The 24,206-nt window shown below is 35.1% G+C and overlaps 1 protein-coding gene across 3 annotated transcripts in view; it reads right to left on the bottom strand.

Moving 5' to 3' along the window:
* The window catches only part of Itfg1 (integrin alpha FG-GAP repeat containing 1), a 220,638-nt gene that overhangs the window by 152,170 nt on the left and 44,262 nt on the right, over positions 1-24,206 (bottom strand). The gene's annotated exons all lie outside the window — the stretch shown is intronic.

Below are 24,206 nucleotides of genomic sequence, written 5' to 3'. Positions count from 1 at the left end.
TATATATATATATATATATATATATATATATATATATATATATATATATATTTTGGTGCAGGTCACACAAATTTGCTTGAAAAAAGGAGGGCTCTGTGTTAAATAATTTTATTAAAAATAAGTATGACTGAACATAGGAACTATTGATGAAATAATGTTTAAAAGCTATTATAGATTTTTCAATTATCTAAAAATGTAGATAGTTAGCATAAGAAAGTGATTAGGGATTAACAGTCCAGAGATTTTTTTTTAGTGGTTCTCAGAATCACTAAGGAAGTCATGTCAATGCAAGCCCTGAGCTATCTGTAAGTAAAACCCAGACGGGGGCAATTACTTTGTTCTATAATAATTCAACACAGGCTGCATTTGTTCAAATTGAATATATCAAACTCTTATCCTGTTTAAGGCAGTTAGCTTCACGGGATTAGATCTATTCTGTTATCACACAAGGCTAAGCAGGCACAGTTAGAGCGAGTGGTGAATGAGTACTAGGAATCTATTGCTATTCCTAGAAAAAGAATTCAACAATTTTTTTCTATTGGTATTGTATTCGTCTCAATATATGTTAAGGGTTGGAAATATGGTGTCCCCACCAAGGTCCTGTTAAGGCAGAAATATTCAGAGGTTAAATGATTAGATTATGAAAACTATAAAATAACAAACTATCCTATTCTGAATGGAGTGACTGGGTGATGGACTGTAAGCAGGGGTCATGGCTGAATGGCTGGAGGAAGTGGGTCATTGGATTGTGCCCTGGAAGAGTTAGTCTTCTTGCTGCCCCTTCCTCTTCATTCTCCCCAACCCCCAACTTCCTTTCTGCTATAAGGGGAATAGCTTTCCCATGCTGGATACAATCTCCATGATGTACTGACTCATCATGGGCCCAGAGCAAAGGAATCTACCACCTATGGACTGAGACCTCTGAAACAGTGAACCACAAATAAACTTTTTCTTCTCTAAGTTGTTCTGATAGGGTATTTGGTCACAATGACCCAAAAGCTAACTAAAGCAATATATGTATGCATAAAAGATGAGAAATTATGAGCTTCTTATTGTTTTATGCATATTTAGAAAATTTAAGAACTCTATTAACACAATGCTGATTCTATTTTCATAGTTTTGCTAGCTATTTATTAAAACTATGAGAATCACTTATAATAAATGATGAATTGAAAACACCCAGTAAAATACATTTTTAAAAAAATCTCATTTCACTATTCAATTATGTAAAGAGGTTATAGAAATATGAATGATTCATTACACAGAGAAATAAAAATAGAGACAATTATTAATAATTCATTATGAAGAATCATGCTTCAGACTTTGAACAAAATGAGAATGAAATAACTGCTAGAGAAAAATTTTAGTCAACAATGTAATAACATTCTCACCCACATGGCTAAGAGTAATTCATACAACAAAATTAAAGGAAATGACATTCTACCCAGAGCACTAATTAGGAATAAAGGACTTATTCTCTTGGCTTTTGGAAGTAGTAGACAGCCCTTAATCATTGAACCTTAATGATTAATCAATGAACCTTAATCATTGGGGTTCATCGCAGGGATGCAAGGTTGATTCAACATATGGAAATGAACATATGTAATTCATCACATCAATAGACATAAAGACAAGAATTGCATGATTATCTCAATAGATGCAGAAAAGCAGTTGACAAAACATAGCATCCACTGATGTTCAAAACTCTAGACAAAGTAGGAATAGTAGAAACATACCTCCACACTGTAAAAGCTATATATTTTAAACCCAGGGCCAACATCATTCTAAATGGAGAAAAACTGAAAGCAATTCTTTCTAAAAACTGGAATAAAAAAGAAGTACTTTTATTTTAGGGGGGGGGGAAAGGTTGGATTCATTTATTTCAGATTGTATATGAACATGAAAATCTTAGCTAAAACAATAAACTCCAAGTAGCATGTAGTTGGAAGCAAATAATGATAGGACCTATTAACTGCCCTGAAATAGAATGTCAAGGGGATTATAATATTTATGAGGGTTATTAACAATATTAAAAATTAAAAAGTAAACAAGTATAAATTCTAATTAATACATTTTTTATTATAGGGGATTTATTCTTCATAATTTGTACATTGAACTGTTAAGAGAAACATAATCAAGGAAATTATGGTAAGTTAAAGATATTCAAATACGTGGCACTATTTTGAATTCAATTGTTATCTGTATATCTTAACTAATGTTACATATTTTCTCTACTAGATTTTATAGATTCAATATTTTCATTTTTACATTTTTTGTTTTAATTAGTTATACATGACAGTAGAATGCATCTATGCACTTTGATATATCATACGTAGACGGGATATAATTTCATTTTTCTGATTGTATGTGTTGCATAATCATATTGGTCATGTAGACACATATACACATACAGTAATAATATCTGTTTCATTCTAGGATGTTTCCTATCCCCACATTCCATCCCCTCCCCTTCCGTCACTTCCCTCTACCTAATCTAAGGTAACACTATTCTTCCCTAGTCTCCCCTGCCTTATTGTGAATTAGTATCCGAATATTACAGAAAACATTCGGCCTTTGGTTTTGTGGGATTGGCTTTTTTCACTTAGCATGATATTCTCCAACTCCAACCATTTACTGGCAAATTCCATAATTTCATTCTTCTTTAAAGCTGAGTAATATATATACCACATTTTCTTTATCTGTTCATATATTGAGTGACACCTAGTTTGGTTCCATAGTCTAACTATGGTGAATTGAACTACTATAAACACTGATGTGGCTGCATCATTATAGTATGCTGATTTTAAGTCCTTTGGGTATAAACAAAGGAGTGGGATAGCTGGGTTAAATGGTGGTTCCATCTCCAGTTTTTTGAGGCATCTCCATACTGCTTTCCATAATAGTTGCACCAATTTGCAGCCCCTCTGGCAATGTAAGAGTGTACCTTTTCCCCCACATGCTCGCCAACATTTATTGTTGCCTGTATTCTTGATGATTACCATTCTGACAGGAGATGAAATCTTAGTTTTAATCTGCACTGCTCTAATTGCTAGAGATGTTGAATACTTTTTCATATATTTTTTGATCAATTGTATTTCTTCTATAAAATGTCTTTTCAGTTCCTTAGCCAATTTATTAAGTTGTTTTTTGGGTGTTAAGTTTTTTGAGTTCTTTATATATCCTAAAGATTAATGCTTTATCAAAGGTACATGTGGTAAAGATTTTCTCCCAATATGTAGGCTCTTTCCTCACGTTATTAATTGTTTACTTCGCTGAGAAGAAGCTTTTTAATTTGAATCCATCCCATTTACTGATTCTTGATTTTACTACTTGCGCTTGAGAAGTCTTGTTAAGGATGTCAAATAGTAGGCCGACGTGGAGATTTGGGTCTATTTTTAATTCTATTAGGCCCAGAGTCTCTGTTCTAGAGCCTAAGTCTTTGTTGTACTTTGAGTTGACTTTTGGGCAGGGTGAGAGATAGAGGCTTAATTTCATTTTGCTGCATATGGATTGCCAGTTTTCCCAGCACCATTTGTTGAATAGGCTATCTTTTCTCCAGTGAATATTTTTGGTACCCTTGACTAGTATGAGATAACTGTATTTATGTGGGTTTGTCTCTGTGTCCTCTATTCTGCATCATTGGTCTACAAGTCTATTTTGGTGCCAATACCATACCAGTTTTGTTACTATAGCTCTGTAGTATAGTTTAAGGTCTGGTATTGTGATGCCTTCTGCTTCACTTTTCTTGCTAGAAGGATTGCTTCAGCTATTCTGGGTCTCTTATGTTTCCAAGTAAATTTCATGATTGCTTTTTCTATTTCTATGAAGAATATCATTGGGATTTTAATAGGAATTGCAGTAACTCTGTACAATGCTTTTGGTAGTATGGCCATTTAAAAAATGTTTTAGTAGTTGTTGATCAATATTTATTTGTTTATATGCAGTGCTAAGGATAGAACCCAGTGCCTCACACATGCCAGGCAAGTGTTCTACCACTGAGCCACAACCCAAGCCCAGTAGTATGGCCATTTTGACAATATTAATTCTGCCTATCCAGGAGCATGAGAGACCTTTCCATCTTCTGAGATTTTCTTTAATTTCTTTCTTTAGTGTTCTGTAGTTTTTATTGTAGAGGTCTCTCTCCTCTTTTGTTAGATTCCCAGGTATTTTCTTCTCTCTCTCTTTTTTTTTTTTTTTTTTTGAGGCTATTGTGAATGGAGTAGTTTTCTTCTCTTTCAGTGGATTGATTGCTAAAGTAGAGGAATGTGTTTGATTTATGGGTGTAGATTTTATATCCTGCTACTTTGCTGAATTATTTATTAGTTCTAGAAGTTTTCTGGTGGAATTTTGTTTGGATATTCTAGATATAGAATCATGTCATCCACAAATAGTGATAGTTTGAATTCTTCTTTACCTATTTGTATCCCTTTAATTTCTTTATTCTGTCTAATTGCTCTGGCTAGATGATGTTGAACAGAAATGGTGAAAGAGACATCCTTGTCTTATTCCAGTTTCTAGCAGGAACGCTTTCAATTTTTCTCTATTTAGAATGATGATGGCCTTGGGTTTAGCATTATATAGCTTTTACAATGTTGAGGTATGTTCCTACCATTCCTAGTTTTTCTAGTATTCTGAACGTGAAGGTGTGCTGCATTTTGTAAAATGTTTTTATTTTTGCATCTACTGAGATGATCATATGATTCTTGTTTTTATGTCTATTAATATGATGAATTATGCTTATTGATTTCCATATGATGAACCACCCTGCATCCCTGGGATGAATCCTACTTGATCATGGTGCACCATCTTTTTAATATGTTTTTGTATTCAATATATCAGAATTTTATTGAGAATTTTTGCATCTATGTTCATCAGGGATATTGGTCTAAAGTTTTCTTTCCTTGATGGGTCTTTGTCTAATTTTGGTATCAGGGTGATATTAACCTCATAGAATGAGTTTGAAAGGGTTCCCTCCTTTTCTATTTCATGGAATACTTTGAGGAGTATTGATATTAATTCTTCTTTGAAAGTCTTGTAGAACTCAGCTGAGAATCCATCTGGTCCTGGGTTTTTCTTGGATGGTAGGCTTTTGATTTTTTTTTCTATTTCATTACTTGAAATTGATCTGTTTAAATCATGTATGACCTCCTCATTCATTTTGGGTAGGTCATATGTCTCTAGAAATTTGTCGATGTCTTCGATATTTTTCTATTTTACTGGAGCATAAATTTTCAAAATAATTTCTCATTATCTTCTGCATTTCAGATGTGTGTACTGTGATATTTCCTTCTTCATCTTGTATTTTAGTAATTTGAGTTTTCTCTCTTTCTTCTCTTTGTTAGCATGGCCAGGGTTTATCTATTTAATTTATTTTTTTTTTCAAAGAACCAACTTTTTGTTTTGTTAATTTTTTCAAGTGTTTGTTTTGATTTCATTAATTTCAGGTCTGATTTTAATTATTTCCTATCTTCTACTGCTTTTGGTGTTGATTTGTTCTTCTTTTTCTAGGGCTTTAAGATGTAGTGTTAGATCATTTATTTTTTGACTTTTTATTCTTTTAATGAAAGCACTCAATGCAATACACTTTCTTCTTACTACTGCCTCCATAGAGTCCCAGAGATTTTGATACGTTGTATCAGGTCTCTCTTTTACCTCCAAGAATGATTAGATTTCTTTTTTTTTTTTATAATGGTCTCGGTTTTTTAATAACTTTATTTTATTTATTTATTTCATGTGGTACTGAGGATCGAATGCAGGGCCTTGCAGGTGCTAGGTTAGCTCTCTAGTGCTGAGCCACAACCCTACCCCCACCCCAGATTCCTTATACTATCCATTCATTATTCAATTGTGTATTATTTAGTCTCCATTTGTTAAAATAGCTTCTATTTTTTTTATCACTGATTTCTAATTTTATTCCATAGTGTTCTGATAGAATACAGGGTATTATCTCTGTTTTTTTGTATTTACTAAGAGTTGCTTTGTGGCATAAGATATGGTCTATTTTAGAGAAGGAGCCATGTTCTGATGAGAAGAAAGTATATTTGTTCATTGATGAATGAAATATTCTATATATGTCTGTTAAGTCTAAATTATTGATTGTATTATTTAGTTCTATAGTCCCTTATTTAGTTTTTGTTTGAAAGACCTGTCTAGTAGTGAGTGAGAGGTGTTAAGTCACCAAGTATTATTGTATCGTGGTCTATTTGACTTTTGATATTGAGAAGAGTTTGTTTGATATACACAGATGCTCCATGGTGTGGGCATAAATATTTATAATTCTTTTTATTTTCTTTCTTTCTTTCTTTTTTTATTAGTTGCTTTTATAATTCTTATGTCCAGCTTATATATACTTCCCTTAAGAAGTATGAAATGTCCTTTGTTTCTTCTGATTAACTTTAGTTTGAAGTCTACTTTATCTTAAATGAGAATGGAAACCCCTGCTTGTTTATGCAATCCATATGAGTGATAAGTTTTTTCCCATTCTTTCACTTTCAGATTATAGATCTCTTTGCCCATGAGGTGAATCTCTTTAAGACAGCATATTATTGGATGTTGTTTTTCAATCTAATCTGCCAGTCTATGTCTTTTGATTAATGACATAGGCCATTAACATTCAAGATTATTACTGAGATATGACTTGTATTCCCTGTCATTTTGATTTACTTCTGGTGTTGGATTTGTTTTAGTTTGTCTTTTGGTTGAATATCCCTTTATTGTAGATCCTCCCTTTGCTGATTTTCACTTTTTTTTTTTTAATCACTTTATCTTCAAGGAATATTTTGTTGAGAATGCTCTGTAGTGTAGGATTTCTATAATTTTCCTTTATCATGGAATGTTTTAATTTCACCTTCAAACCTCAAAGTTAATTTTGCTAGATATAAAATTCTTGGTTGGCATCCATTTTCTTTCTGAGCCTGAAATATATTATTCCAGGACCTCCTAGCTTTAAGGGTCTGGGATGAAAAATCAGTTGAGATCTGAATTGGTTTCCCCCTATTCATAATTTGATTTTTTCTCTCTCATAGCCTTTAAGATTTTATCTTTATTCTATGTGTTCGTTATTCTCTTCATAATGTGTCTTGGTATGGGACTGCTATAATTTTGTACATTTGGGGTCCTGTAAGTCTCTTGTAATTTGATTTTCCATTCCATTTTTAGATTTGAGAAATTTTCTATTATATCATTAAAAAGATGGTATATTCCTTTGGTTTGTATCTCTGCTCCTTTATCTATTTTGATAACTCTTAAATTTGGTCTTTTCATGTTATCCCATAATTCTTGGATGTTCTGTTTATGTTCAACTCCGCTTTCAAGATTATATATTTTGTCTTCATTTTCTGAGGTTCTGTCTTCCAAATGGTCTAGTCTGTTGGTGATGCTTTCTATTGAATTTATAATTTGGTTTACTGATTTCTTCATTTTGAGGATTTCTGCTTGGTTTTTTTTTTTTTCCACAATCTCTAATTATTGAAGTGGTCTTTCGCTTCCTGTATTTTTTCTTTGATTTTACTCCTTATACTGTTCTTACTTCACATATCTAGATGCTCCATGGTTTGGGTATAAACATTTATAATTCTTATGTCCAGCTTATTCCTTTTTGGACATTTCTTTTACACTGTTATCAGTGCCTTCTGTTGTTGAAGTATCTTGGTTTGTTTGGGGCACTTCATTCCCTTGTTTTTTCATGTTGTTAGGGCGTTTTCCCATCTAAAATTATAGATCTAAGGCAGGATAAATTCTACCCTGTACATCTATAGTGTCTCTGAAGGTTTCCAGCACTTTGCCTTTACTGGTGAGACCGGTATCAACAGCAGTACCCAGTGTACACAATATATAGCCTTAAACCTAACTTAGCGGGTGCTTACTAAGTCATCTACTACTTTCTCGCATTAAACCAAAATGATGAGTTCAATAACTATCTACAGTACAAACAGAATATTTGTTAAAACTATTTACAATTTCAAATGGTGGATGAGAGAACAGAGGTAGTGAAGTATGTAATATCCTCAAGGGAGGAAGAGAGAACTAGAAGTACAAATTCACAGGAAGAGTGGAAGAGGAGCTGACAGAGATTGGCTATTGGTTGGAGAAAAGTTGGAAAGAAAATCCGAGAAAATAGACAGGAGAGAGAAGCATACAAAGAGAAAAAATTAAGGATTTAAGAATATAACAAAAATGCAAAACATCACTCATATATCATTGTCCTCCACTCACTGATGCAAAAAAAATCCTATTCTAAATATGGTAGAGAGATTAGTGAACCAAAAAATAAAATAAAATAAAATAAAATAAAATAAATCTTGCTGGAAAGTCGAACCGTCTATGTCAAGTGTTCAAAAAGTTTTTCAGCCCTGTTTCTGAAATCTCTCAGCAATCACCAAACCCAGATCAGCCCTCAGAAACCCAGTCTCTATCACATTGATCTGGGATTCAGATACTTTAGGCTTGGCCATGCTGTAGTCCCAAGATCTCAATGCTGCTCCTATTGCAGAGAGACTACCAGGGATACACTCATGCAAAGGAGCAACCCTGAGATGCAGCAGTAAAACAAGGGCCACCAACACTCACAGCAGGAAGACCCTAAGCTCCTCCAAATCCACAGGCACCACCACACTGGACCTGCAGGTCCCAGCTGGAGTACCCAGAGGCTCTTATGGTGGTAAACCTGTTGGCACCCAGGCTCTAGGCCCTGGCTTGTGTCTGAAAATGGGTGTAGCCATGTGCAAACAAACCTGGAGTCTCCCCCAAAGCAGTCTTCTGGGCCCCAGGTAGCAGCGATAGTGGTGCTGGTGGTTGGCAGCAGTAATGGCTGCAATGGCAGCTGCAACTACTCTGGGGGTCAGGAGCAGTGTCAGCTTCAGTTGCATACAGGTTTGTTCTGTGGCATCAGCACCCAGAAAGAAGACCTCCAGGCAATCTCAGGCTTGCAGCAGCAGAGTCAGAGGCCGCAGCAATGGTGGTAGCAATGTGGGCTGTGGTAGACTGACAGGAGACTTCTGGTTCAGCAGCAGTGACCACGGAGGTAGCGCTGGAATTCATGCTTGAGGTATCAGAGAGAAGAGACCTCTGGTCATGGCAGCGGCTTGTTCAGCACCCCAGAAAGAAAACCTCCAGCTGACCTCTGGCTGGCAGCAACGGAATCATAGGCAGCAGCAATGGCAGTCCTGAGTAATTTTTAAATGGGGGAGCAGGCCAGGCACTGCCCACTTACACCAGCCAAAGGCTGTGGTCCCTGTGGGGCTTCTTCACTGGATGGCCTCAGATCTTGAGGGTCCAAGGCTCTGGCATGAGGGCACCTCTGACTCATAATTAAATCCAGTCCCTTGTGAGAAGAAAGCACACACCATGTGTGTTCAGTCTTGCTCTTGAAATCACCACATAAATGAAAACTAGACCATCGCTCCCTGGGGGTGACAGTATCAGAGGGGCAGCAAGGGGGCGGTGTTGCCACAAAGGGACAATGTAGCCACCTTGGGATGGCAGACCTGATCTGCAGCCTGGCTGTAGTGGCAGACAAACCACTCTCCATATGTCAGATTCAATAATTTCAATCTTGGAACATTTCTATGTGGTAACAGATGTTAATTCAAAATTCCAATATGAAAACCTTCCACCTTCTAGAAAGGTCCTTTATGTTCCAGATGATGAAAAACTCTCAAGGATGGAAAGAAAGAACTAGAGAATAGAATCTTGACATTATTACAAAGATTGTCTCACTTTCTATCAATTCTCAACTATGTATTTATTTACTTGAATAAAGGAATTTTAAAATGCAAATTTTAGAATTATATATGGTTGATGTTTTTTTCCCTAGGGCAATTTAGTCAGTCTGCACACATTTGGTTTCTGCAGTAAAGATACCTACTTTCATTAGTACTGTTCATACTAAAACCCTGATCCTTTCTTATCATGTCCACCTGTTCCCCATTTAGAAATAAATGAGACTTTATACTTGCTAATCATTCTATAGCTACATATGCAAGCACTACTATCTGAAAATGTTTTGTTTTGACAGCTGAAACATGGGTTGTTGGATTTCTTAGTACTTATTTCCTCTGAATGAAAAGACTGTATTAGGCTCCTGTTGATAAGCACAATCAAAAAATGCTTATTGGAATGTACTTTAATTTTCTGATTTCATTTTTAACAGAAATTTAAATTCTCACTATATTGTGGGTTCTTACATCTGGGATTTAGTTAGAAAACAAAACAACCAAACCTTAATGCTGCTTACAAAACAGTGGCCAGATAGTTTTTTATATTTATTTTTTAGTTGTAGTTGGATACAAACCCTTTATTTTTATGGGGTTCTGAGGATGGAACCCAGTGCCTTGCATGTGCTAGATGAGTGCTCCACCACTGAGCCACAACCCCAGCCCCCAGTGGCCAGATATTTAAAATCAAATTCAACCTGAAAAATAATGTATTTCTGATGTGGCCCAATTTAATCAAGGTGATGAATGCTCTAAAACTATGGGTAGAAACTTGGTCATGGGTAGAAACTGTTGATTTCTCTAATAACTGCTTTATCCGACAATTACAAAACACAGTACAGACATTCAGCTGAGGTGTAGCAGTTTATTCGTCTAGAAAATCCAAGGACAGGATAGTTAGCAATACAAAATGAGTTATTTAAAATGATTTAAATTTCGTCACTAAAAATCAAAACCTTGTGCCCCATCCAGTCCAGAATTCTTTATTTGTTTACTATCTTCCCAACTGTTCTTGGTTCCCCTTTATACACAACGGAGAGGAACTTAACTGCACACCAAGATAATAGTGGACTTACTGAGTAATGCAGACACATCAATGTTTATAGCAGCTCTATTCACAATAGCTAAACTATGGAACCCACTTAGATGCCCTTCAACAAATGAACAGATAAAGAAAATGTGGTACATATACACAAAGGAATATTACTTAGCCTTAAAGAAGAATAAAATTAGGGTACTTGCAGGTAAATGAATAGAGTCAAACCCAATAAACCAAAGGCTGAATGTTTTCTCTCATAATTGGATGCTAATCCACAATGGTGGGGGGTGGTGAGTAGGGAAGCATGAAGGATCTTTGGATTATACATAGGGAATTGAGGGGAGGGAAGGTGGTGTGGGGATGGACAGGATGGTAGAATGAGATGGATAGTATAACCCTACACACACGTATGATTACACTACCAGTGTGACTCTGCACCATGTTTAGCAAGAGGAAAGAGAAGTTGTGCTCCATTTGTGCACAATGTGTCAAAATGCATTCTGCTGTCTTGTATAACTAATTAGAACAAATTAAAAAATAAAATAAAAAAACATAGTAGTTGACTTATTGAGATGTCTATATGGTTTCTGAGGTAGGATAGAAGAAATAAGAAATAGTAGGAAATATAAAGGAAGGATAAAGGAAAAAGATTTTAATTCATAAGTTTTGCATACTTTTCAAGTCTGTCCTTTTCTAAGCCAATCTCTCTTCTAGGCCTGTTAGGCTCCCAAATTCTTAAGAAATCTATAAATCTACTTTAGCATTGTTAGTTACATGGCCCCCCCAAAAAAAGATAAAGCAAAGAGAGAAATGATGTCTTGAGGAACGTATTATTTAGGGGACTTTCTGGCACTATCTATTATCAAATAACAGAGACCACATCAGCCTGAGGAGCCTGAGAATGACTAGTACATCAGAAACCATCTTGAGATAATGAGACTGATATTATTCTTACCTATCTTGTGACACCCACCCCTCACCAAGTTTCCATTAAAAGAAGAGTCAGGAACCCCCAAAAGGTATCTCTGTCAAGAACGCTCTTATTCTACCTTGAATGTATACTTCTTGTTTTACTCCCAATGGTGTCTCTTTCTTGAGATTGCCCCATTCTTCCCTGATTATGAATCTGCTTTTCTACATAAACCTCTGTCTGGTTTGTTGACTAGCATGTGCTGAAATTCTTTTCCATTACATATGCCAAGAATGAGGCTGGTCCTAAACTGAGTTCTCCTTTCTCTCTGGGAACTCCTTGGATCCTTCTTTGGAAATACCTCTTCTCCATAAATTTCCACATATAATTTTGGAAAATACTAGCAGGGAATATTTTTGCTAAATCTAGAGCAGTGTGATAAAATTCTTGAAGTATAATAAATTCTAATCACTATGGAAAAGTAAAACAATGCATTAATCTCTCTAGGTTGTCCATTTCCTTCCCTATAAAGTGATGTGGTTAGATTAAATGGTCTAAGATTTTTTTTTATATCACATCCATCCACTCATTCAACATCTTTTAAGTATCTCCATACACTTGACACTCAAATAGGCATCAGAGAGAGAAATAAAATGAAGTGTGCTTTTGACAAACTTTTGTCCCTAGAAGAGACAGATATAACGGAAACAGACAAATATCATGTGGTAATGGTTCCATTAGAATTATGAACATGTACAATGGAAACAGAGCTGGCAGAAGTACTCATTGCACACATGAGTTGTGGGGGGCATTACTGAAGAGGTGATATGTACACTAGTCAGAAACTTAATAGATCTACAGCAGATCTACAGATCTGCTGCATATTTATTATACTCATACCAGAGATAGGCTACAAAGCTCTCCTCTAAGGAATATAACATTTTTTCATCCATAGGGCTTTTAATATACAGAATAAGTTAAAATCAGATCATTATAAAATTTCAGGTTAAAACAACTTATGAAAATAAAAAGACATACTTGTGGCCTCTGGTTCCCCAAACCAAACCAAACTACAAAACCAAATAAAGCATGTCATATCAATAATGTAATATATATACACTAAGTACATTTGACCATTATAAAAATTGCATATATATACCCATTCCAGCTGTGTAAAATCTGAAGTTAATAATTCGGAGAAGTAAATAATTTCCTCAGCTCTATGGCATTTGGTTAAAATAATCCCTAAACTTCACATGTAAAATTATGAATATATTTCTCTTTAATCACAAACAGGTATAACAGTGACTAAAATTAAATGCATATTAAATATTTAGCAAATGTCCTTTCAAATAGCTACAAGAAATAATTTATGAAACAATGTTAACTCTAACAGTATATCTTTAATGATATGGAAAGTAGATAGTTGCAATGCAAATAGTAAACCTTACAGTGACTAATAAACTTCCAATTAACCTTTTTCTCAGCCTTCTCTGCCTGTTAGATTATAATGGAATACTATTTATAATAGAGTACTATTTATAATACTAGGTTAAGAGACCTAATCTCTTCAACAAGAAGAGATTTAACATTTTCTTTTTTTTTTTTTTTTTAATTTTTAAATGTCAAAAGGCCTTACAGGAGAACTGGAATTTTTCCCATTTACAAATAACAACTTAATTAAAATGCTGCACCAAAAATAAGGAATGGCTTGTTAAGAAAGAAAAATTCTAATGCTGTTTTATAAAATTGTCATGTTAAATTTACACAGTAATCTGTAATATGGCAGAATAATCTCACTCAGCACCTGTTATAAATCCTAAAAAAAAAGCTGCCTCATAAAAAGTGAACAACAATTTCCTAATGTTATATGACATTACTATTGACCAATTTTAGGTAAGTGAATGCCTACCATATGCAAAGGTTCTGGAATCACACCATACAGAGCTCTACAGATCTGCTGGAGCAAGTCTTTCCTGGGGAGGCAAGTCAAGATCAGAAGCTACCACTCCAATCGAGCACTCAGCTCCTAAAATAAGGTTAGCACTCAGAAGGAAGGGCATCAATGTCTCTATTCTCTGCTCTGGGGACATGGCTCAAGAACTTTTCCCCAAGAAGAGAGATAGGCTACAAAGCTCTCCTCTAAGGAACTGACTTTATTTGAAATGGCAAATGGGCAAGTTAAAACTTAAGGGCATGTTCAAAACCAATGTAGATTTGGTGGAAAGAAATTAAGAGGAGGCTGTCAGCTTCATGAAAGATACAACTCAAACCACAGACTTGCTAGTAAACCAAAGAGAATCAGGGAAAGAACTAGGAAGAGCCTTTATAAGGTCTGAACAAATCTACAACAATGACCTAAAAAAGTAAACCCACAAAGGGATCTGAACTCAATTATTAAGACTATGGAACACTTTATGTCCCCAAAACATTGTGAAGAACAATAGAATAATTAGCTGGCAACTAGTGGAGCCTAACAGCTCAGTGTGATCAAAGAAAGAGAGCCCTGATAAAATCAATGCAATACCAGAATGACTGGGTATATGGGGAAAATATCTTCACAGAAGTATTGTATGTAGCCAGTCACCAAACAAATAAATAAGGAAAGAGATCCACATAGTAAAAATCATAGTAAATCACAGATAATAGGAAAAATGTTGAAAATCAAAGAAAAAGTCTTGAAAGGAGCAAGAAAATAATTGCTTGTCATGTACAATGGAATCCCAATATGTTTAACACAGACTTCTCATTGGAAAGAATGAAGAACAGAAGGCAGTAGGATAACTTATTTAAAGTGATAAAAGAAAAAGCCTATCAAACAAGATTCCCATATTTAGGAGAACCAATTTTCAAAAATTAAGGTAAAAAAAAGACATTCCTAGGTAATTAAAAATCAGAAAATTCATCATAAACAAACTTGCCTTATTGTGAAATACTAATGAAAGCTATTCAGACAGAAGGGAAATAACCTCTGAGCATAATTCAAATGTACTTGAGAAAACAGGCACTGGTAAATAATTAATTGTAAAACATAGCATGAATTTGTTCATTTTTCATTTTTGGTGGTGTTAGGGATTGAACCCAGGGCCTTGCATATACCAGGTACACATTCTACCATGGAGTTACATCCCCAACTCAAAGATAGTATAAATGCATATTTCTCTGTTTTGAGTAACTTATACATGTATTTGTGTAAAAAATGTATATAACTGTACTACTGAGTTTATAATACATAGAAATATATTTTGGCAATAAGAGCACTAAGATGAGTAGGATAAACGTTATATTGCACTAAGGAAATGACACCAGATGATGACTTGAAGTCATAGGAATAAACCAAGAGAAAAAGAAATGGTGCCTAATAAGGTTAGTGTAACAAATGCTATGATTGTATAATTGTTCAACTTTCTTCTCTAAGCTTCTTTAAGAGATATAAAGGTATATAAAGTAATAATTATAATAATACATGGTTGGAGTTGTAACATACAGATATAATACATATAAAGAGTAAAGTTAATAGATCTATATAACACAACAATTTCATATCTCACTCCAATTAAATTAGTATACATCTGAAGTAGATTCTGATTAAATGTATGTGGTAAGCCCTATAGCAACCAGTTTAAAAAAGAAAGGAAAAATCTCATTAAGGAATTAAAATGCTACACTAGAAAATAATCACTAAATATAAAAGAAACCTGTAGAACAGGAATATAGAAACATACAAGATATGAGACATATAAAACAAAAGTAAAAGAGTAAAGATCTGAAGGAGATAAGGGGTTGAGCCATGTAGTTGCCTGGAAGAGCCTTGCTCAGAGTATTCAGCAAGGAGGCCTCTCTGAGGAGTACATATTGTGAAGGTCTGTGTGGGTGGGGAAGGATAATGAAGCAAGAGAAGATCAAGCCAGATAGGTGTTGTGAGGGGTGTCACTGAAGTCCACTGTAAGGACTTGAGTTTACCATTGTGGACAGAGTGCAAAGAACACAAAATTTTGGAACTAGTTAAGTCAGGTATGTTAATTGTGTCTAACCCATTGCTCTGCCCTAAGGTGTTAACAAATCTTAAGAGATGCTGTCACTCATAGGTATACAGTTGAACAATACCTGACCCTAGTCTCAGAGAATTTACAAGGTCCTCAGTGACAAAATATCTAGCAGCCTAAACATAGGTCATAGAAATATCATTCAGTCACAGTTAGGAAGGAAGGCACTGACTAGCTCACAGGTGCCTTAATCCAATATGGTTTATCCACAACAGGCAGGTAACTCAAGAAGAGGCTGAGTGTAAAAGCTATGCAAAAGATAAGTAATAATGATTTGCTAGGCCAAAATTTTAAATAGAAAAATACAGAAAGATTGACCAGCTAGTAGAGGGAGGAGAAAAAAAATGCATAAGGAGACACAAAAGTAGAAAAGAGTTGGAATTGACATTTTAGTACAACTGGAGCTTAGTTGTTCTGGAAGAGGTTAAGAAAGGTCATATGGTCCCCATCACTTTTTTGGTTCTGTAATAAGAGCCAAGGACACACCTTCCTAAAGTATGTGCTTCTCTTTTGACAACATCTTATGCAAGAATGCCCAAGTCTCTACTCCTCCAGTATAAGTAAATAAGCGGCAGTGATATGCCATGAGACACTGTAGAAATAAAATTTTCAAGAGACTATTGATGTTGCAGAGTCCTGGGAGTTCAGAAAATCTCTGGCTTTCAAAAAGATCCCCTATGAGTGGATAAAATAAGACATGCAAATTTGGGTTTTCTATAGTGCTTCCAGGATTGTTTTTATATAGTTAAGTGTGACTATATGTTATTATAAATACAAAGTTAAGATATTAAATACAAGAAAATGTATAACAAACTTCATCAAATATTTGGTTCATTTATGGTTTTGGGATTAAGCAAAATGATAGGCAACTATAACACATTAACACATCAGTGTAATTTGACATATGTAGGTTTTAAGTCTCTTGAGATAAACTGAACTCTCAATTATAAGAGTAGGTTAGTACTCATCCTTTGGGATATTAAACACTTTAAATACTTTGGTCTGCACTCTGGAATTACCACTTATTCTAGGATAATATGAGAAGTACTTTTGTAAGAACTGGGAAAGGATATATTCCACAGCAGCCGGTTTTAACAACTCATTCTCTGTTCAGTAGCTCATGCTCTAAATGTTTTTATAAGGGATTTCATTTCTTTCATCTGCATTTATATATGTGTGTGTGTGTTAAGTGCGTGTGTGTGTGTATGCACCCGTGCGTGCACGTGTGCGCAATTATTTACTTATTTTTTGTGGTACCAGGGATGGAACCCAGGGATGCTTTACTGCTGAGCTATATCTCCAGACTTTTTTGTTTTCTATTTCGAGACAGGATCTCACTTTGTTGCTTAGGGCCTCACTAAATTGCTGAAGCTGGCCTCAAACTTGTGATCCTCTTGCCCCAGTTTCTTGAGTTGCTGGGATTAAAGGCATGGGCCACCATGCTTGGCTTGCATTATATTTTTAATGTTTATAAAAATTAACTCTGGCTTAAGAGGACAGAAAAATTTAAAGCTAGATCTAACTAAACCATTTCAAAGATATACTGTGTGGTTCTTTTAAGTAAAAACAGTGTGTGTGAGTGTGTGTGTGTGTGTGTGTGTGTGTGTCTGTGTATATGTGGGTACATTTAGCATACTGATCAGCATTACTAAATCAACTGGAGTCTATTACCTACTTTAAAGTCAGCTGATTTATTTACAACTCTATGAACTCTAAGAGTACCTGCTATTTTAGCTTGCTCAGCCCTGTAGCCAGATTTGTTTTTATAATCTGTAAGGACTCACTGACAAACATTATTTCCATTTTTTAAAGTTTACTACAGAAATAAAATTGTGTTTCATTTTAAGAAAAGGCCATAGAAATATAGACTCTCTTTGAGAATTTTCAAAAGTAATCCCACCCAGGCATTATGTGTTTTCCTACAGTGAAAAGGTTAAGATCTCATTACTTTGCAAGAAGCACTGTAATTAAAGTTCTTTTACAAATACAAATTGGGAAAAAAAATAAGGTGATTTCTTATTTTGCAGTAAGTCATCCTATGTGACTTCAGCTCATTTTACCTCATATCTTAATTAATTTGAAATTCTAAAAATGGACACTAAAAGTGTTCTCAAATATAAGCACCTGACCCCTGTTGATGATATCTGAGATGTTTGGTGCTAGGAAGAGTAAAATGAGGTCTATAGTAATTAAAAACTAAAGTTTCACTTTACTCCATGATTTCAGCTAGCTTTCATAAAAAAGCATTATAAGAAAAATTAGCTCTCTTGGTTTGAAGGGAAGGACAGGAACAGTGCAGCCAATATTTATTCCTTTTTGTTTTTCATGTCAATGTATATCATGAAGTAAGAGACTTTTCTGATTATGTCCAATTTCTGCAAAGAGAAATGTGAACTTCTTGTCCAAAACACTCTTAAATGACTTAGTTAAATGCTAATATATGTGTATGTATGTGTTTGTGTACATAATAGATTTTATATATATATGATTTGTGTGTGTTACTGCAGATTGAGCTCAGGGACACTCTACCACTGAACTATATCCCCAGCCTTTGTAAAAAATTTTAATTTTGAGACAGAGTCTTGCTAAGTTGATGAGGTTGGCCTTGAACTTGTGATACTCCTGCCTCAGCCTCCCAAGTCGCTGGAATTATGGTTGTGCACCACTGCTAATTTAAATTTTCCTTAACCAGACAAATATAAGAGTCTTAAAGTCCAGAACATTAAGTTTGACAGACTTTTAGTTCATAGTAAAACAACTATTGGATAGTAATTACTTAGTTCATCTTGAATGTGACTAGGTAACAATTCAAAAAATTTAAGCTACTCAAATATAAATTCATTGCATTTGGGTAGTAAAATATGACATTCTGGTCAAAATATAAACAGCCAATTAAATAGTATCTTATCAATCAGTATCATTTATGTTAGCTGGCCGGCCATACAACATAATTCTGGTGAAGTGCCTAGGCAAAGAGCTTTTGTAATAACCCACAAAAACCTAGGTAGAAGAGTTAAAATATCAGTATAAATTTGCCAATTATGATTAAAAGCAATCTTTAGGTGACTGAGAACAACTGTGTGGAGTACATTAATACAAGGGAAAATACTGTCCAATAGAAACAAACTACTGAGTATCTAAGGGTAGCAAATACTGTTTTAAATTGGAATTTTATTGTAGAATTCAATTAATGAAAATATGCAATTCCATAGTATTAAAAAGCTGGATTTCAAAGATTTCTATTCATTTATGTAGAAAATATAGTATTATTGCCTTCTGTTTATCGTCAGCAGTATGCAATATGGGATATCAGATTCAGAACACATCTATATTCAGAAAGCAGGTGTGAAGAAATATCAAACCATGCAACACAATCTGCTACTAAATGTCATATCAGTCTCTTGGTAAAAGACTGCCTAATGTTTTAGATATCTGATGACCCAATTATATCTACTCAGTTATCCAAAGGGCATTTCTTTACTTTGTACCTACCTGATATGAGCAGAAAATGCTCAACTGTCCCTTTTCATTTTCTTATGTATTCTGTGTGTGTGGGGCGGTGTACATTTGCCTCAGAAGAAATGTTAATCGGCACCTCTCAGAGCAAATACATTGCTAAATGCCAAAATGAACCAGATACAGCTGTTAGCTATGGCCAAAATGTGTGCATTGATTTCTTCTTCGAGGGCAGCAGAAAGAGGGAAGGAAGAAGAGAAGGGAGAAAGACAGATCAGCTGGCATATATCAAGACAGAAAGGAGACTTCAAATTCCAACTGTGATAGAAGTGAAGGAAATGTTCAGAACTATGAGGAAGAATAAAGTAAGGGATTGAATTTATAATGTGAAACAGAAATCAGGGACCACCTCCCAACTCAATGATTATATTTTTCTTAGAGACATATAAGTGCCTGGATAGTCATGCAGGAGCCTGAGAAAAGATAAATGTATTTGTAACACAGTATATATGATGAATAGGGAGGGAATTAAGGGCTGGAAGGAGAATAGGTGAATATAAAGTCACAGGATCCACTAATGGAATGGAGATCTGAGAGATATCCGAAAAAAGCATGGCAAGATAGGCACTTCAGAAATCAGCTTAGAAGGCTGGAAGGTGGAGGTAGGGTATTTGATTTGGGGAACATTATATTTTCTCCTACCTACAAGGTATAGGGTGTGAACTGAGGTTGAGGTGAGGAAGTCATGGAGCTGGGCTGGGCTCATCACTTGTGGACACTGAAGTCACCTAAAATAATGGCAAAAGTTGAACAACTATTCAGGAGGTGTTATGTCTCCAGGGAACCAGGAGATAGTAGTGATGAAAAGGGGATATAATGATCATGTAGGTAGGTGGCAGAAGCTTCCAGAGGAATAGATTTGCATAAAAAGCTGAAATAACTTGTAACTGGTACTAAGGATTATAGACATTCATTAAATAACACCAAAATAAGAGAGAGACCTGTAGCATATTACGTTTGAGATGGCTAAAAGAAAACACTGTGAAAAGAAGCTGACTATGAGGCTGGTGTGCTATAAGAGAGAAGTACTAGGAGGGAGACTGTGGGTCAGGGATGGTTAAATCAGGAGACTTACAGAGATAAAGGCGGGTGGTTATCCTTACCAGGTACTGGAAATACACTTATTACGAAGACTGGAAATAGGCAAGCACAGAGAAAATATTAACAAGTCTTTAAGGAAACAGTATTTGAGATAAAGCTTGACAAAAAGAGTATGATGTAGAGCTTATTAGTTCACTTGGTACAGCAATAGTTCTCAATTGGCTATTTTGCCCTTTATGAGACTCTGGGCAATGTTTACAGACATTTTTGGTTGCTACTGGTATTTAGAAGGTACAGGTTAAGGATGCTTCTAAAAATCTACAATGCACAGAATGGTTCCCCATGAGGGAAAAAAACTTTTGGGCTGGGTTGTGGCTCAGTGGTAGAGCTCTTGCCTAGCAAGTATGAAGCACTGAGTTCGATCCTCAGTACCACATAAAACTTAAAACTTAATAAATAAAATAAAGGTATTGTGTCCATCTACAACGAAATCCTTGAAGATTAGAGATGTTGAGTACCTTTTCATATATCTTTTAGTCATTTTTCTGCTGTCTTTGGGAAAATGTGTACTCAGGTCCTTTGGCTATTTTTTTTTTTTTTTTTTAGTTGTAGATGAACACAATACCTTTATTTTTTGTTAATTTTTTTGTGGTGTCAGGGATTAAACACAGTGCCTCAGACATGCTAGGGAAGCGCTTTACTGCTGAGCCACAACCTTGACCCCCTTTGGCCATTTTTTAATTGCATTATATCCTTTGTTATTGAGTTGTATGAATTCCTTATGAATTTCGAATATTAACCCCTTATCAGATTTGTGGCTTGCAAATATTTTTCCCTAATCTGTAGGTTGCCTTTTCATTTTTAATAGCCTGTCATGCACTCCTTTTATCTACTAAAAATACAGAAAATATGAAAAATTTTAATTTCCTCTCTATTCATTCCTGGTGTCTATTTCAAGGTGTGAAGGAACAATGAAGTGGCAGGAAGCATGAGGCAGAGAAATTAAAAAAAAAAAAGTATGAATTAATAAAAGAAGTATCTAAATTCCTCCTGAAAAAACTGAAATTAAACTATACTGTAAGATTTTGGAAATCTTCATTAAAGCTACAACACAGGTCAACAAACTTCTTGATTCATTTTCACTCTTCCTCTTCAAGAGAGAATCATTATTAACAACTTAAGGAATGTGTACCATTTTCTTTCTTTCTTTTCTTTTTTCTTTTTTTTTTTTTTTTAGCTGTTCTATAAGTTCACTTGGCTCATTTCAGTCAGCAGCTACTTTCCGTAATGATGGTAATTTATAAAAGCCTGAATATAATCAAGGCAATCTGTTCCTAAGAAGAAAATACTTAAGTTGCCTTTTCTGCTCCTCTCCCTAAAAATAAATTAGACACCAAACAAGGTCACTAAGACAATAATACCCCCAAATGAATCAGATCCTTTCTGACAGGTGAAGAATTTAATCTGCTAGCAGGCATTCTATGGAGAATGATAACCACAATGCCAAAAAGTGTCATTTATTCCTTCACCAATGTACTAAATGGAGCCCTAGTGACATTAAAGAGCTAACAGTAATTCAACATCCCTCTGTTTATACTCAGGGAAAGCTTATTTATCAGAAAATATTTCAGTGAACATTTAGAGAGAGAGAGAGAGAAGCCCAATTCTCCAAAACATATGCATGGATCAGGGTAGATAAAACCCATAATGGTAAAAACCTTCTACATTAGGAAGGAAAGAGAATATTTCTTGTTTTTTAATAAGCTCAAAGAAGAGACTCCCTCTCTTCACAGATCAAATTTAGAGAGCTTGTGGTACTCAGACAGACTGCAGAGAGTAAAAGAAATGTTATCAAGGTACAAATGAATTAATTAATTGGTGTTACATATTAATAGATAATAAATTCAGAGAAAATGAGATAAAAGGTAAATGAAGCAATTCTATTAAATAAATTGTAACAGAGAACTACACTTTGTTTACCTTCTAGGAACACTTGAAGAGACACACCTTTGTATATAGTAGTTTGTTAGGAAAGTTCAGAAACCTCAAATTATTCAGCATATATTTATAAACTACATTTATAATATACTGTAGTTAGCCCAATGGATCCCTATAGCAAGAAAAGATTTCATTTATATCATACGATAATTAAGTTTTTATCCAACAGGGAAGTTAGTCAACTTTTGCTAATATTTTCAGGGATTAAAGTCCACACATAATAATGTCTTGTGTTTCTAGATTTTAATTAAGTAATTTCTGTCAGTGAAGTTATATATTCCTCTAAGCACACATTATACATATATATCTATGTATATAATATGACAAAAATATGATAAAAATGAACTTAAACTGTACAGCAAGTTTATCATATACTATATATAGTGCGTGTGTATATGTGTGTGTGATATATACATATAGTGTGTGTATGTGTATACACACACACACACATATACTCACACATTTTGTGTATGTGTGTGTGTATATACATAATGTTATGGTTTAGATTTGGTGTTGCCCCAAAAGCTCATGTATGAGACTATGTAAGAAGGTTTGAAGGAGAAATAATTGGTTTATAGCCTTAACCTAATCAGTGAATCAATCTCTAATGGGATTAACTGAGTGGTAACTGGAAGCAGATGGGGTGTAGCTGGAGGAGGTGTTCATTGGGGGTGTGCCTATGGGGCATATATTTTGTTTCTGGTGAGTGGAGTCTCTCTCTCTGCTTTCTGATCATCATGTAAGCTGGTTCCCTCTGCCACACTCTTCTGCCATGATGTTCTGCCTCACTTTGAGCCTTGAGGAATGGAGCTTGCCTTCTATGGACTAAGACCTCTGAAACCATGAGCATTCAAATAAACTTTTTTTCCCTAAAATTGTTCTGGTCAGATCCTTTAGTCACAGCAGCAAAACAGCTGATTTAAATACACAGACTCACACACATATGCATGCGTGTGCGTGTGTGTGCGTGTGTGTATGTACTGGGGATTAAACTCAGGGGCATGTTACCACAGTTACATTCCCCTCCTTTTTATTTTTTGAGAGAGGGTCTTGTTAAGTTGCTGAGGCTGGCCTCGAACTTGTAATCCTCAGCCTCCTAAGTTACTGGGATGATAGATGCATGACACCATGCCTGGCAGAATGTATGTTTTACTATCAAAATAAACAGCAAAAATTGGATGGTTTATTCATTCTATCTTTTCATATATCAGAATGGAATTATAGAATAATCTCTATTGTATGCTTATTATACTCCCAGAACTATGCTGGACATTTTACATGTGTTCTCTCATTTGATTTCTTATCCTGGAAGGTAGGAATTATTAACATTCCCATTTTTACAGATGAAGTGCTTGACAGGCTAAATAATTTGTCCAGCTGGTCAGTGACAAAAACCAGGATGGATACCTGGGTCCACTGGATCCAGCCTACATTATTAACCACAGTGGCCCATTGTCTTGCAATTGACTACTCCTCCCTTCCTTCCAAATATATGACTAGGCACCAGCATTGTGTCAGGAGATGAAGCTAAATAGTGAGGAGAGCAGTCACTCTGTTCAAGGGCTACTATTCTACCAGGTGACAAAAATAAGCAAACAAGTCACTTTGTAAGAGTTGTGGCCATTGCATTGGGGGTCCAGGAAAGTTTCCCAGAAATGGGAGGTCTCATTTGAGACCTGAAGAATATATAAATGGCAGCCTAGTCAAGGGATGTGGGGGAGATGAGAGTATCTCCGGCAGAGAAAATGCACATAAGGTCTAGGTGGTAGGAACACAGAGAAAGAGATGGGGCAGAGAAAGTGATTAAGGCTGAAGCACTGGTCAGGGACTGGACAAAGAAAGGCCTGTGTGTCAGGATAAGGAGTATGAAATTCTGTTGGTAATGAGGCACCATATAGAGATTTTAATAAGATCAGTTCTCTACTTTTTTTTTTTTTTTGCAG

This window comes from Marmota marmota, unplaced genomic scaffold (assembly GCF_001458135.2).
Source record: "Marmota marmota marmota unplaced genomic scaffold, marMar, whole genome shotgun sequence".
Classification (NCBI taxonomy): domain Eukaryota; kingdom Metazoa; phylum Chordata; class Mammalia; order Rodentia; family Sciuridae; genus Marmota; species Marmota marmota.
The sequence above is the reverse complement of the archived record's forward strand: the minus strand, read 5'-3'. Positions and strand labels throughout refer to the sequence as shown.